Source organism: Abramis brama (genome assembly GCF_963993115.1).
Source record: "Abramis brama genome assembly, chromosome: 9".
Lineage (NCBI taxonomy): Eukaryota > Metazoa > Chordata > Actinopteri > Cypriniformes > Leuciscidae > Abramis > Abramis brama.
Genome location: NC_139971.1, coordinates 31,261,676 through 31,276,847, shown reverse-complemented (window position 1 = coordinate 31,276,847; position 15,172 = coordinate 31,261,676). Strand labels below are relative to the sequence as shown.

Below are 15,172 nucleotides of genomic sequence, written 5' to 3'. Positions count from 1 at the left end.
ATCCCAATGCGTTTTTCTCTGTAGCGGGGCCGAATTCTCCACTGAATTTCAACCCACGGCAACAACTTACTGTAAGTGTAGCCCAGTCCCAGACTATGAACTATGAAGCACATAACAAAACAACAAAAACAAAACTAGAATGTACATTTCCTGAAGAAAATGTGAGTGGTGCTTGCAGTGGCAAAACTCGGCACGGTTGCTAGGGTTTTGCTAGGCGGTTGCTATGGTGTTCTGGGCGGTTTCCAAGGTATTCTTTAAATTCAGAAAATACCCCATCTGGTGTATTCAATGGGCACAATGAAATTACTAGAATTATTTCAGAAGGTATTCTGACAAAAGCACTGAGACAATATAACCTTAAACTAATTTATATCAAGTGACAGGAAACTAATTGCCTAATTACAAACACAATTGCTTGTTAAATGTGTCCTTAACAGATAAATAGCTTGCTGCAAAAAATACTGTAGTGTCACAAATACCATAACAGTGGATGAAGACCGTGGCAGGTATAACACTCCTATCAGGTATTACATTTTCCGGGAACAAGTATGAATGTTCATCTACATCAGACCAAAGTAATTTCCTCTCTCTACAATGTACATTCTGCAACAATCGTGCGGTAAATCATAATGTAATGCAACTTAGCACAAGGGATCTACCCGATCAATGGAAAATGAGTTTTATTTTGCTATTGTTACAGGTACCGTTTAAAAAAAAACACCAGTGACGATATAAACTTAAGTCAGATATTTTAAGCCGTCACAGAGGCCAGAAAAGAACTGCAAAAGCAGAGGCTAGTTTTCTGGATGCCATCAAGTATGAGAACCAATTTCAGCTCTATACACGAAGTGTGCTCCAGGGCAGCAGTTCAAAAAAAATTTTCTAGGCGAATCCAACAAATCACATCAGTGGATTAGCCGTCAGAAAAAAACTGTTGTGTTTGAAGCTCTCGGTTCTAATGTTACAGGTCACAAATTCCCTCACAGTAGCCTCTCAGTTCAGCTACATTCTGTGCTAGCTTCATAGCAAGACTCACTGTGTGCTTACAGTGTATTACTGCAGATTAGCAGCAGGAGAGTGTGTATGTGTTGTATGGTAATGATGGTGGAATAATGAGAGTATGCACTTATGTTTTTCCTGTGCGGTTGCTTGTTATCTCTAAAAGTCAGCAGGCCAGAGCAACAGGCTTCAATCAGTATACACCCACTCATGCACACATGCAAAATATAAGGACACAACAAATATGAAGGACAATTCACAATGTGCCACAATAGACTAATATAGACACTCTCAACTGTCCTGATCATTAATTAAGCCATTTGTACATGAACATCCCATCAAAACAGAAGAAATCAGGACATACAGAGACAGACAATTGAACAATAGAATGGTAGACAGTAGGGGTGTTACGGTACATGTATTCATCCCGAACGTCACAGGGACGGGACGGTGCATACAGTCAGAGGACGAAAACAGTCAGTCACAGGCGATCCACACTCCAATCCAGAAGGGGGTGTGCGTGGTAATGCAATGCTAACCGCCACAACAGGAAAAAGAACAGAAGAAGAAGAGACGATCTACATACCAACCCAAAACAAGAGTTCATATGGTATGCAAGAGCTTGCTAGTAGCCTATGCACTGAGTTTCGATTCATTTTTGGGACACGCTCCACTAACTCCACTAAAGGAAACCGGGATGGCAGAAAGTGGCATCCTGTTTGTTTTCTTTATTTTACAAAAGCACAATGTTTTGTTTTTATTGTATGTACAGTTTCGAATGATGTCTTGCTCTTATCTGTATGACCATAAATGATGGAATATTTTAAGTTGTTACTGCTGTTATAATGAGGGGGGAAGTGGGCAGACAACATTATCCAGATGAGTTAATCACCGGAGCTAGGCAGAAAAAGCAAAAAATAATCTCTGCATAAGTTTTATTTTTTCATTATTTTATTAATTTGTACTTAAAACACAAGAGATGCATTTCAGTCATATATGTTTTTATAACCTATGCAATATGACCTATGCAAGGGTGTATTCTGTTTACGGCTTAGTGCTTAATACACTAGAGGAGGCTGTAATGTACCAACTAGGGGACTAAATGCCGCTAGGTGGAACAAACTGTGATTTGCACAACAGTTTCTTTAAATTAAATGAAAAGAAACCTAGCATTTGGGATTTGTTGCTTTTTACTGAACTTGTATCGCACCTTGACCTCAAAACCGAAATGACCCGTACTGAACCATGACTTCTGTGTACCGTTACACCCTTAGAAGACGGATAGAATAGTAGATGGATAGAATGACAGAATGATAGACAGATAGAAAATTAGATAGAAAGACAGACAGACAGACAGACTGATGGATGGATGGATGGATGGATGGATGGATGGATGGATGGATGGATGGATGGATGGATGGATGGATGGAAAAAATCAATGTGACAGACAATATTTGCAGGTTAATATTTAAAATACTAATAATTTAATAACTGTAATCTGTAGCAAATCTAAACATAATTAAAAAAAAAATCCAACTGTACAATATCAGAAATTCACTTGTATTTACATTTAAAACAATTGATTTTAATTACTTACTTGCATACTTAGACACACAAAATAAAGAATGCCAATATATTTAGCCATTGGCTAAAACATTCAAATCAGTATCAGCCAAAATTAAAATATCATTCCTGCCAAAATGCAATACCTCAAAACAATTCTGGGTTCTTGAGACTACTTCACTGAAGAAAAAGTAGAGACTGTCAGAGAGAAAATGCACACTATGTGTGAACAAATACTTAACAGAATGTCAAAATCCTCCTCCTTCAGCAGCATGCTTTTAAATACGGCACAGATATGAGGAAAAGCAATCTAAACTCACTCTATTTTTGTTTTGATTTTCATCTCTCTTTTTTTTCTCACCTCACTCTGATTTAATTTGAGAATTGGGAAACATAATGTTCTGCCATCACAGAACAACGGCCAGAAAAGAACCTTGGGCTTATTAAATTTTAATAAGGTTCTCCAGGCAACTTTCCCTCGCCGTAATTGCTTTGTGTATTTCCCCTATGGGGACCCCAGCTTCTTGTTTGTTATCGACACAAAGCTGTTGAAATCACAACCAGCTCTCTCACACACACAATTTTTCACCCATTTCCTCACTTACACGGTCTCATTTTTTAAAATAAACATTAAAATTAAACATTAATTAAGCTTTAAGTTGATATTTGCATGGCCTAATTACCATCAACATGCCATGTTCTGTTTCCTGAAAAAAGCAACACCTACAGCAGCCGCAAAAGTACCAACCAGATGTCACAATACACATTCACTCTGGATTCTACAAAAATCCAGTACAACAGCAACAGTTTGGAATACTCTGAGAGTCAGACGTTACACGCGATCATATTCAGCAAATATTGCATCACTTTGAGCTGGTAGGTGGATCACATGAGAAAAAACAGTGTCAAGGTATTTTTCCCATGGCAGATATCCCACCATCCTAGATCCTATTATCACATACTGTATGCATCTTACTCTCACATGTAGCAGATCAGTAGTGAACCCAGTGAATCACCATAATGTTCTATCTATGAACGATTTATTAAGGCTTCTATTTGTACATAAGGTCTCCTGGCAATACCAGGCGATTTGAGGCTTATGACGTCTTATGACAGAATGCCTCCATTTCTAATGAGAGCAATGACAGTTAACTTTTCACAGACAGGAAAATTACGCTCTTCTACTACATTTCCTGCAGAGAAATTGTGAGCCCTTAAAATTGAGCAGAGAAATTAGCCTGCCTTGCTGATGGCAAAATTACTTTTTTTTCCAAGGAAGGTGAGAACAAAGAAGGAAACGCTGTCATAACAGATGCAGAGTCTGCTGTGAAGCATTCTTATAGAAACGAAAAGACATTTAATCCTATACACTTTAAAAGTACCTTAAGAAGCCTCTCCAGTTTCTGCTTTAGTTGGTGTTTCATTAGTTTTGTTTCCATCCAAAGTTGCGAATTTAAATATTGTTTAAAACATTTGCGAATCAAGCACAGTTTCCATCCCATGTGTTCAAGAGAACAAAAGTAATCACTTCCTGGGAAACTGGCGCAAAATATCTGTAATAAAAATGGAAGTCGCTGCAATCTGGGAAGCCACTGTGGCTCTTTTTTTCCTACATCATAAATGACTTGTGTCTCAGAACATGTAGATTAAAGCCAATAAATTGTGTCATGTTAGCTTACATTCGGATGCCTGGTGTTTGGGAATGCAATCATGTGAGAGTAAGACGCTCCTGGAATGGAATTAAACCAACATTTGAGATGCTGTGCACTGAATCCGGTCTGGTTAGTCCAGTTATCCAATCACATCAACTGTCGAGGCAAAGTAACGTGAGTTTTTTTGTTGCGCATCCAGGGATTTATTCCGTAAATCTGTTTCCATCATAGTTTATCCACGTCTTCTTATGGGATTAAAAATGTATTCACCTCATTTGAGCGCATGCATATTGTTAGAATTTATGTGCATCTTGGCGTTTCTATCCAGCTTTTTTCTTTTTATGTGATATCCCAAAATGCACATAAAAATAGGCACTTGAACACAATCACATACTGTCCAGTACCAGCAAATTCAAATCTGCATCTCATGTCTGTTGTAGATTCTAATGGCTGTCTGAGATCCTTTTTGCACCTTGCATTAGAATGCGTTTCATATCTGGATAGCATCTAGACATTCGTTGTCTGGACTGCATTTACATTGCATTTCAAGTTGCCTCCAATGTAATCGGATAGAGATATAATCACTAACCTGCGCAAAATGTAAAACAAATACATATTACATCAGAGATTGCATTAACCCATTTAATCCCAAATTTTTCCCAGACACAAAAATATCCAAATCATGTGTCGTTAGTATCCCTTTGAAACAATCAATCATAATTTTTTGAAATTTTCATGGAAAAGTGTGTGAAAAAGTGTGTTTTATGATCGGTCACAAACCGGTGGGATATTGTGTTGTATCAACCATTGTACAGATTGAATATAGGTCTATTTGACCTGTGCAGTGTGTTTGTGTGTGTTTTTGTGTGTGTTTTTATGCGTCTGTGTGTGTGTGGAGATCAGACATCAGAGGAGACGTGGCCATGTGTGAGTGTGTGTGTGTGTGTGTGTGTGTGTGTGTGTGTGTGTGTTTGTGTATGTGTGTGTGTGTGTGTTTCTCTGTGTGTGTCTGTGTGTGTGTGGAGATCAGACATCAGAGAAGACGTGACCGTGTGTGTGTGTGTGTGTGTGTGTGTGTGTGTGTGTGTGTGTGTGTGTGTGTGTGTGTGTGTGTGTGTGTGCGTGCGCGTGTGTGTGTGTCTGTGTGTGTGTGGAGATCAGACATCAGAGGAGACGTGACCGTGTGTGTGTGTGTGTGTGTGTGTGTGTGTGTGTGTGCGCGTGTGTGGAGATCAGACATAAGAAGAGACGTGACCGTGTGTGTGTGTGTGTGTGTGTGTGTGTGTGTGTGTGTGTGTGTGTGTGTGTGTGTGTGTGTGTAAAATTAGGTAGAAAGTAAGGTAGAACAGTTAGCCTATGTGTATTAGTATGTAGATGCAATGGGTTATCCCACCGGTCACTATTGTTGCCGTTAACGTTTGTGAGTTCTATGACCACATTAAACAAAGTTGAGTAATTGCAAATGCATATATCAATACTAGACACCTTAAACATGATGTGTACCAAAAATCTGTCCTATCTTTATGTTAACATACTTTACCACCCTTTTCTTTGGGAGCTTTCTTGCTGCCATCCTCTTCTCTTGGCGCAAACAAGAAGTAAACAGCTCTGGTCATGTGACAATTTACAGTAAACATGCGACACTGCACATATTTCATTGAGACCCTTTATTATTTCAATATCTGCTGGAAATGCATTGATAGATCATTCAGTAACATTTTTATAGCCTTAGAAATGAAACATTTTTTTACGGTCACTATTGTGACCGGTGATAAATTGGATGTTTTAACATTTTTAAACTTTAAATTGTTTGACAGATAAAAAGTTATTTTGATTATTTATGTTAGAAGTATTTTTTAAATATGCCCTTTGAAAAGAGTCCAGGGGAGAAACGTGAGTGAGGAATTGTAATTCCAAGTAAATGGAAATAAAGTAGTGACCAGATTGTTAAATAGAAGTGTCTGTTGATTTTTCACATTGTGAGAGCAGAATAATAATAGCTAGAACCCTAAGCACAACGCTTGGTAAAAGCAAACACACCATGTTCTTGTGATTTCAATATCAAATTAAAAATACCGAAAGATAACAAACAGTACCGGTCAAAAGTTTGGAAACATTCCTATTTCTATTGTTTTTGAAAGTCTCTTATGCTCATTAAGCCATTTATTTGAAAAAAGCATTTATTTGATTAAAAAAAAAAAAAAAAAAAAGTTTTCTATTTGAACATACTTTAAAATATTATTTATTTCTGTGATGCAAAGCTGAATTTTCAGCATCATTACTCCAGTCTTCAGTGTCACATGATACTTTAGAAATCATTCTAATATGCTGATTTGATACTCAGTTATTATCAATGTTGGAAACAGTTATGCTGCTTAATATTTATTTTTTTTGGAACCTGTGATACTTTTTTCAGGATTCATTGATGATTAAAAAGTTTATAAGAACAGCATTTATCAAAAATAGAAATCTTTTCTAACAATTTAAATCTTTACTATCACTTTTTATCAATTTAACACATCCTTGCTGAATAAAAGTATTAATTTCATTCAAAAAAAGAAAGAAAAAAATGACTGACCCCAAACTTTTGAATAGTAGTGTATATTGTTACAATTTAAAATATTTAAAAGAATCCATCTGGAATCCTGAAAAAAGTATCACAGATTGTAAAAAAAAATATTAAGCAGCAACTGTTTTCAAATCAAACACATACGTTTCACAGAAAACTGACCACCTCAAAAAATTTATTTTACTGATCCAATCACAATGAGTGATATTATACCTTGTAATGCAGTTAAGTGCCTGAATGCCATTCAATCACAAAAACCCATGTTAATGACAGATGTAAAAGAGGGTATACAGGAAAAAATTGACAACACAATGCCAAGCAATAGGAGAGACATACCATAATTCTGATTAATATCCATATATTAATATAAAAAAATATTTTATTTCAGAGTAAAATATGTAACATTTAAATTACATATTTCATCATGTTGAAATGTGCTTAAAATATTACCTGAGCTTGAATATTTTTGTAGCACTATCTCTTGAGTTAATTACACCATGAATAAAGATAATTACAAAAAAGTGCATAATTGTTGTCTGACAAAGAGCCAGCCATCATTTAAAACAATAAACCACTCAAAAATCCTTCAGACACAGCTAAATAATTTATTTATTCAGTATATACGAACTGACCAGTTTTTATTTTATTTCATATATATATATTTTTTTATAGTTCATTCAGCCAAGGGCAGAGCTTTTTGAAGTTTCTCACACCAGGGTTGCATTACTTCAGAAATGGCATTCTGAGCCCAGCTTTTATATTTATATATTTGTATGTTTCCATTAAGGTTCCTAAGCATGGGGTTTGGGCTGAAGCATCTGTGTTTGATCTAAGGAATTGCTCAAGGAATCCAAAGAGGATTGGTATCTTAATTTATCATCACAACAAACTTCAAAAACGGGTTTATTAAAAGCATGGCTTTTTGTCAGAGCTATTTTTTCCTTTCTTCTCTCTCTGGGTCATCCAGCATCATCAGTCAGCAAAAAAAAAAAAAAAAAAAAAAAAAACCTCAGCTTAAACAGCTGCCGCTCTCTCTTGACAGTTCACGTGAGAGTGCTTATACCCGTCTCACATCAGCACACTCCAGGTGAATGACTGTTGGCAGCCTTTTTTCTTTCTTTTTTTTTTACTTTCTGACAGGAATTGAGGGGATTTTAGCAACCTTAAAGGCATAGCAAAAAAAATCTGCCATTCATTGATCATTTACTCACCCTCATATCTTTCCAAACCTGTATGACTTTTGTTTTCTTCTCTAGAACCCAAAACCCAGATGCCTGGCAGAATATTTAAGCTGCTTCAAAATGTATTTGCACAGACACTGTCAAGCTCTAAAGCACTTAGGCTACTTGTGCACTATATTCCAAGTCTAATGGCTTAAATTTCTTTCTTTTGGTGTCTGCATGCATAGTGAAGTGCAATGATCTTGCCCAAGTGGCATTGTTGACTACATTACCGCTTTTTTTCCCAGTGACCTATGCTGTCAAATGACCATTGGTGTGGTTTACCGTTCGAGCTCAAAAGACTTCTTTCCTCGAGTACATTTCCTGCTGTGAGGGAACCGCGGAGGCTGCAGGCCTGTCACTGCTGAATAGCCAGTCTTTTGCTCACCGGTGGATCGATCTGAGCACAGGAAGCCAGAGACGCCAGGGATCAGACTTCAGGAATCTCACTGCCACTCGACTGCCCGGAGCCCGCGGCACCATGCCAAACATCACCTCAGCCATCAGGACCAGAAAACTGCAGCATATACAGCACACAATCTCTCTCTCTCTCTCTCTCTCTCTCTCTCTCTCTCTCTCTCTCTCTCTCTCTCTCTCTCTCTCTCTCTCTCTCTCTCTCTCTCTCTCTCTCTCTCTCTCTCTCTCTCTCTCTCTCTCTCTCTCTCTCTCTCTCTCTCTCTCTCTCTCTCTCTCTCAAAAAAAAAGATTGCACACACACTCACACACACATGCTATGATTGCGTCTGGAACTACTGCTCAGCATCGAGCTCCTGTAATTTTCCAGTCATTTTTTTTATCTATCATCTGCCAAAGTGATAAAGCAGAACGTTTATCACAATGGATGAAATAAGGTAATCACTTACGAACTGACTGCTTTCTCAAAAATTATGAACTTCACATACTCTGATGCAGTGATTGTTCCTGTCTCGATACTCAGCGATTGTTATGGCAGTTCTAAAAAGCAGGTTATTATGGTTGTCCATATAAATGCCCCATTCGACAATCATCAGCAACTACTGTGCAATTTTGAGAAGCTAAGAAAATCTCCATCGGAGTTGAACAGAAATAATGAGCTGATGATAAAAAGCTTTGATTTGCTGAGAATTTTTTTGATGCTTTTCTAGCAGAGATGAAAGAGGAAACAGTAAGTTTTTTTCCCCCCCAAAAAAGTGCCAAGTCTCCTGTTGTTTCTTTTGTTATGTTGCAGTTTCTTTTTAGTATGTTAGACTGACCTCTCCTTGCACAGATATAAACAAACCCATATACCATTGCAAACCAGGACACAAGCAACTGTGAATAACTTGGAGACTGAAGTGCAGCATAGGTTAATCTTGTTGGTGCTGACCCATGTACACTAAAACTAAAATATTTATTGACACCCAGAGATGCTCTCTGATAACTGAATTGGGCAAGACTTTTCCAATTAAAACTCCAATTGAAATTGAATTGAAGTGAAATGAATTTGAATGCAAAATAACCTTTATTGAAATGATTTGAAAATGACTTTTAAATTCCAGTTCAGTTTAAATTGAATATGAATAACCTACAGATGTTATCATAAAACATAATTGGTTAATTAAGATTTTTTTATGTTTTTGAAAGAAGTCTCTTATGTCTACATTTATTTGATTAATAGCAGTAATATTAATTACATTATATCATTAAATAACAGAAATATAATTACCATCTAAAATAACTGTTTATAATATTATAAACAGTTATTTTAGATGGTAATTATATTTCTGTTATTTAATAATATATATATATATATATATATATATATATATATATATATATAAGCATTTGACTACTTTGAGAAGTAGTAAATTAACTTTTTTTAAACATTTTTTAAATGACACCTACAGAAATTATTCAATGCATTTTATTCATTTATGATTCGTTATATACTTAAGGGCACTTAATTTCCTCTACAAAATGAAGCCAGCAACATGAAACAAATTCTGGATTTATTGTACAGCTGAGAAGGGAGAGAGAATATTCCATTAACTCAGGCTCAATGGCTTTTTTATATTAAATTACATATAAAGTTTTAACCCTGAGGTCTACATACGGTTTAATGATCACAGAGTAAAGCTGTTGTTCACAGATTAATGGAAATAATTTGTGTACACTATGGAGTCTAATATTAAATCACATGCACTAGTTCAGGTAATATAACATATGGTAGCCTAATGAGAAGGTGTTGGCATAAACATCTCATTCAACATCAGATCGTGACAGACAATTTTAACGTTTTAGTGCTAAAAAGCCAATACTTCCTGTAGTACAGCACTTATTCAAATTTATGGCAAATAAGCTTCAAATTCCAAGAGCTCATTAAAATGTATAAGTTTGCCTCTGACCTTTTAGGCAGCAGAGATGTAGCAGATTCTATCCTAATGGTTCGGTAGCATATTCTAGTCATTTTGAACAGGCGACTGTCGAACACTGAGCATTAATTCCGATAGTTTATATCAGTGTGAATCACGCTACACTCTTTAAATTCCCCTCCAAAGCAACAATTCCAAAGATCATGTTACTAATTGACGAACACACTTTGGCGAACGGGCGCATTTGAATTAAACATGTTTTTTCTCTTCAGCGTTGTGAACGATGTTTGTTAGTCCAGCCGTATTCACCGCCGATTTGCATTAGAAATGGAAAATCTTCTATAAAGTAGGTTATCAAGTGGAGTTGGGCCATTTTGCATTGCGCCATTTGCCTCTGCGGAGGCGAGATCAAATGGCAGTCACTGTGCCCGCAGCAGACAGGGAGCAGCTGCCAGTACGGTGCCCCCCTTAGGACACCTTTTCCTCTGTTATGTCCTAGAACTCAATCCCATAACCTCCCTCCACTTCTAGCCATTGCTAACATACTGGAATTTATGGGTCAGTGCTCAAGAAGGAGACCAGCAGGAACTACATTTAAGCGACTGAGAAGTACAAGTTCTCAGAAGGGGACTTTTATATGGGCAATGTCACAGAGCAACAATCGCATGGAGCTTTCCAACACCTAGCTATAGATAATAGGGATGTCAAAAGATCTTAAAGCACTCCTATAAAATTGATTGTTAAGCAAAACAAAGTCTGTTTAACAATTAATTTATTAATCACATTAAATAAAATAAAAACTGAGTTGTATAAAAACTTTAAAAATTGTGCAGTTTTTAAGTCAACTTTGTAATGATATAATTATGCTTCAACTCTAATTCGTTGTTGAAATATAAACATTTAAATGGCTGCTGTAATAAAAACTTGTCTTCATGACAGATTTATTCAAACATAAATTAAATAATGACTGTTAAATTATAGAAATTATTTTTTTTATATAGCTAACTAATGAGCTATGGACATTGAATGGCTTTCCTGAGGTAAATATAACGTTACATGACATTGTTTACAAGTTGTTTTATTGAAACCTTTCCACAGTTGAAACACTGACTGAGTGATTATATGAGACGTATACATTTCAGTAAGTTTCTTTCAACATACATTATGATGTTCATTTATGTTTATCTCGCTATATAACGTAAAGAGGAAGAGATGATCGGTTCATGTAACAAAGCACCAAGCTTTTTGAGATTATTGGATGGTATGTGAGCTATAATAATGTTTAATGACGTTTTGTTCAGGCATCAACTGAAAACAGCATAGACAAAAAAATCTTGGTTCATAAAAAAAATGTAAAAAATAAACTTATCCACATTGTGTGCACAAAAAAAGACAGTGACACCATCAAAATGGGCCACCGGAGAAGCACCAATTAAATGTCATCCCTTCGGTCAATGTTTTCAGCCCCCCAAAACTGTTTTGCCGAAACTGAAAATTAATTTTCAACTGAAAATGTTCTGGATGTTGAAATTTTGGTGTATAACAAGTCATTAGGTTGACCCTTCCCAACCATTAGACCATTTCATGAAGCACACCTTTTTATGACGTCCTTACCCCTCACCCCAGTACAGCCCTTCACTTCAGTTAAAAGTCAGGACAGCTTGCATCGGAGGTCATGTTGGCAAGTGTGTACCAGTACACACACACACACACACTCTCTCTCTCTCTCTCTCTCTCTCTCTCTCTCTCTCTCTCACTCACTCACTCACTCACTCACTCACTCACACATGCACAAGTGTTTGCCTCACCTTGCCGACCCTTCTCTTTACTGAAGGGAAACACTCTCCCTAGCACTGAAACAACTGCACTGTAATTACCGTCATTTGTCAAGTGTGTGCCTGATTTATAGTCAATTAAAAATACCCCAAAAAGTGGCAGTGGGCCTTGTTGTATGTGGGCCGTGTGATTAATGCTGTACAATTACAGCTGTGAGAGTGGCGTGAGCTGGAGAAAGCCATGTTGAGAGACACGGGGGCTTTGCTAAAACAGAGATTAGATTTCCATAAAAAAGAAAAACTACTTTTGAACCACATAGCATATATTTCTTTTGTAATTATTATTATTATTTTTTTCATTTTAAGATGTTTTTGTTAAGATGTTTAATGTAATGTAATGTGTGTATGTGTATATATATACACTCACCTAAAGGATTATTAGGAACACCTGTTCAATTTCTCATTAATGCAATTATCTAATCAACCAATCACATGGCAGTTGCTTCAATGCATTTAGGGGTGTGGTCCTGGTCAAGACTATCTCCTGAACTCCAAACTGAATGTCAGAATGGGAAAGAAAGGTGATTTAAGCAATTTTGAGCGTGGTATGGTTGTTGGTGCCAGACGGGCCGGTCTGAGTATTTCACAATCTGCTCAGTTACTGGGATTTTCACGCACAACCATTTCTAGGGTTTACAAAGAATGGTGTGAAAAGGGAAAAACATCCAGTATGCGGCAGTCCTGTGGGCGAAAATGTCTTGTTGATGCTAGAGGTCAGAGGAGAATGGGCTGACTGATTCAAGCTGATAGAAGAGCAACTTTGACTGAAATAACCACTCGTTACAACCGAGGTATGCAGCAAAGCATTTGTGAAGCCACAACACGCACAACCTTGAGGCGGATGGGCAACAGCAACAGCAGAAGACCCCACCGGGTACCACTCATCTCCACTACAAATAGGAAAAAGAGGCTACAATTTGCACAAGCTCACCAAAATTGGACAGTTGAAGACTGGAAAAATGTTGCCTGGTCTGATGAGTCTCGATTTCTTTTGAGACATTCAGATGGTAGAGTCAGAATTTGGCGTAAACAGAATGTTGTTACCTTGTTACCACTGTGCAGGCTGGTGGTGGTGGTGTAATGGGGGATGTTTTCTTGGCACACTTTAGGCCCCTTAGTGCCAATTGGGCATCGTTTAAATGCCACGGCCTACCTGAGCATTGTTTCTGACCATGTCCATCCCTTTATGACCACCATGTACCCATCCTCTGATGGCTACTTCCAGCAGGATAATGCGCCATGTCACAAAGCTCGAATCATTTCAAATTGGTTTCTTGAACATGACAATGAGTTCACTGTACTAAAATGGCCCCCACAGTCACCAGATCTCAACCCAATAGAGCATCTTTGGGATGTGGTGGAACGGGAGCTTCGTGCCCTGGATGTGCATCCCACAAATCTCCATCAACTGCAAGATGCTATCCTATCAATATGGGCCAACATTTCTAAAGAATGCTTTCAGCACCTTGTTGAATCAATGCCACGTAGAATTAAGGCAGTTCTGAAGGCGAAAGGGGGTCAAACACAGTATTAGTATGGTGTTCCTAATAATCCTTTAGGTGAGTGTATATGTGTGTGTGTATGTGTGTGTGTGTGTGTGTGTGTGTGTGTGTGTGTGTGTGTGTGTGTGTGTGTGTGTGTGTGTTCATAATTTGTATGAACTTGTTCATAATGACTAGCTCATGATAAATAAAACAAATAAAGGTCTGACTGCACTGTACCCACCTTATTTGTCAGGTAAGAGCGGGCGTGGCCATTTGTAATTTTAATGTGTCTGGCTTCCAATGTCATTCACTTCCAATTATTTTTAGCTGTACAAAACAGCTCGTTATGCTGCTTGATATTTCAAACTGGTGATTCTTACCATATTATTTGAATGTACGGCCTTAATTATAAATACAGCTAACTGCACTAACTGCTATATTCTTCTCGTTATTTCCCTATATTGGCTAATAAATCGGAAGTCTCGCACATTCACAGAAAACTCCTTCCTTCCGTGTTGTAAAATAAGATGGATACCATCAGGTTGGAGGTTTCTTCAGCAAAGGTTCTTGTAAGCTGTCATCTCTTATCACTACAATCACATTCAATAAATTGATGTTATTTGCCCATGAAGTGAACTGTCATTTCACAGCCAGTAAAAAAAACTCACTGTAAAGCGTGCTTATGTGCCTTCAACACGCATGGAAACATGTATGCCTGTAACCTCAAAGATCTTGAGGCTATACTCCTATTCAATTTACTTAAAACCATGCAGTAAGCAACGCAGAAGGCTGAGTGCACTTAAGATGGAACAATGATAAAGTCAAGCACAACACAGTGGAGGAAGTCTGAGTTCCTTCCAGGAAGAGGTACTCCAGAGCTAAGAATCAGTGCCAGGCCTGAACAGACACTCTATTGCATGGACTGAGAGCTGAGGAAGTGTCTGAACACAATTGTGATGATGGCTAATCAAGACTGTAACTCAGAATCTTACCGCCAAACATGGGATAGTGAATCACATACTGCTTGTTACAGTGACAGTCTGTATTTGGTCTGAGGAATGAGGCTGGTGCACTGTTTTTGCCTGCATGATGTAATGGTGAGCAAGATGGAGGTAAATGTTTGAACTGCCAATGGGGAGTTAGAATATGGTGGAAAATGCCCCAGACTGAAGCAACGAGCACACTTTCATTATAAAAAAACAGAACTATCTGCAAGCGATGTTATCAAGCCTAATGTGTAAACAGAGAAAAAAAAAGGGTTCTTAAGTTTTAAGTGCAGGGTTCTTCATAGAGGACTGCCAGATGGCCTGGGGCAGTGTATAGTCCCGGTCGGGCCAGTGCAGCATTGTCATGAAAGTTTGTCATTTGCACTTTTTTTTTTAAACCCTTGCCAATACAAACATTCAAGCGACGCAAAATAAAACTCAATTCGGTACTCGCACGATGTGTGAGAAGGCTAGTCTGCACACACATCCGAAGAGCGCACCCAGAAAACCACCCCTCAGACAGCTCACAAATAC

The 15,172-nt window shown here is 37.6% G+C and overlaps 1 protein-coding gene across 1 annotated transcript in view; it reads right to left on the bottom strand.

The window, feature by feature from the left end:
- The window catches only part of cdh13 (cadherin 13, H-cadherin (heart)), a 364,060-nt gene that overhangs the window by 242,952 nt on the left and 105,936 nt on the right, over window positions 1-15,172 (bottom strand). The window lies entirely within an intron of this gene.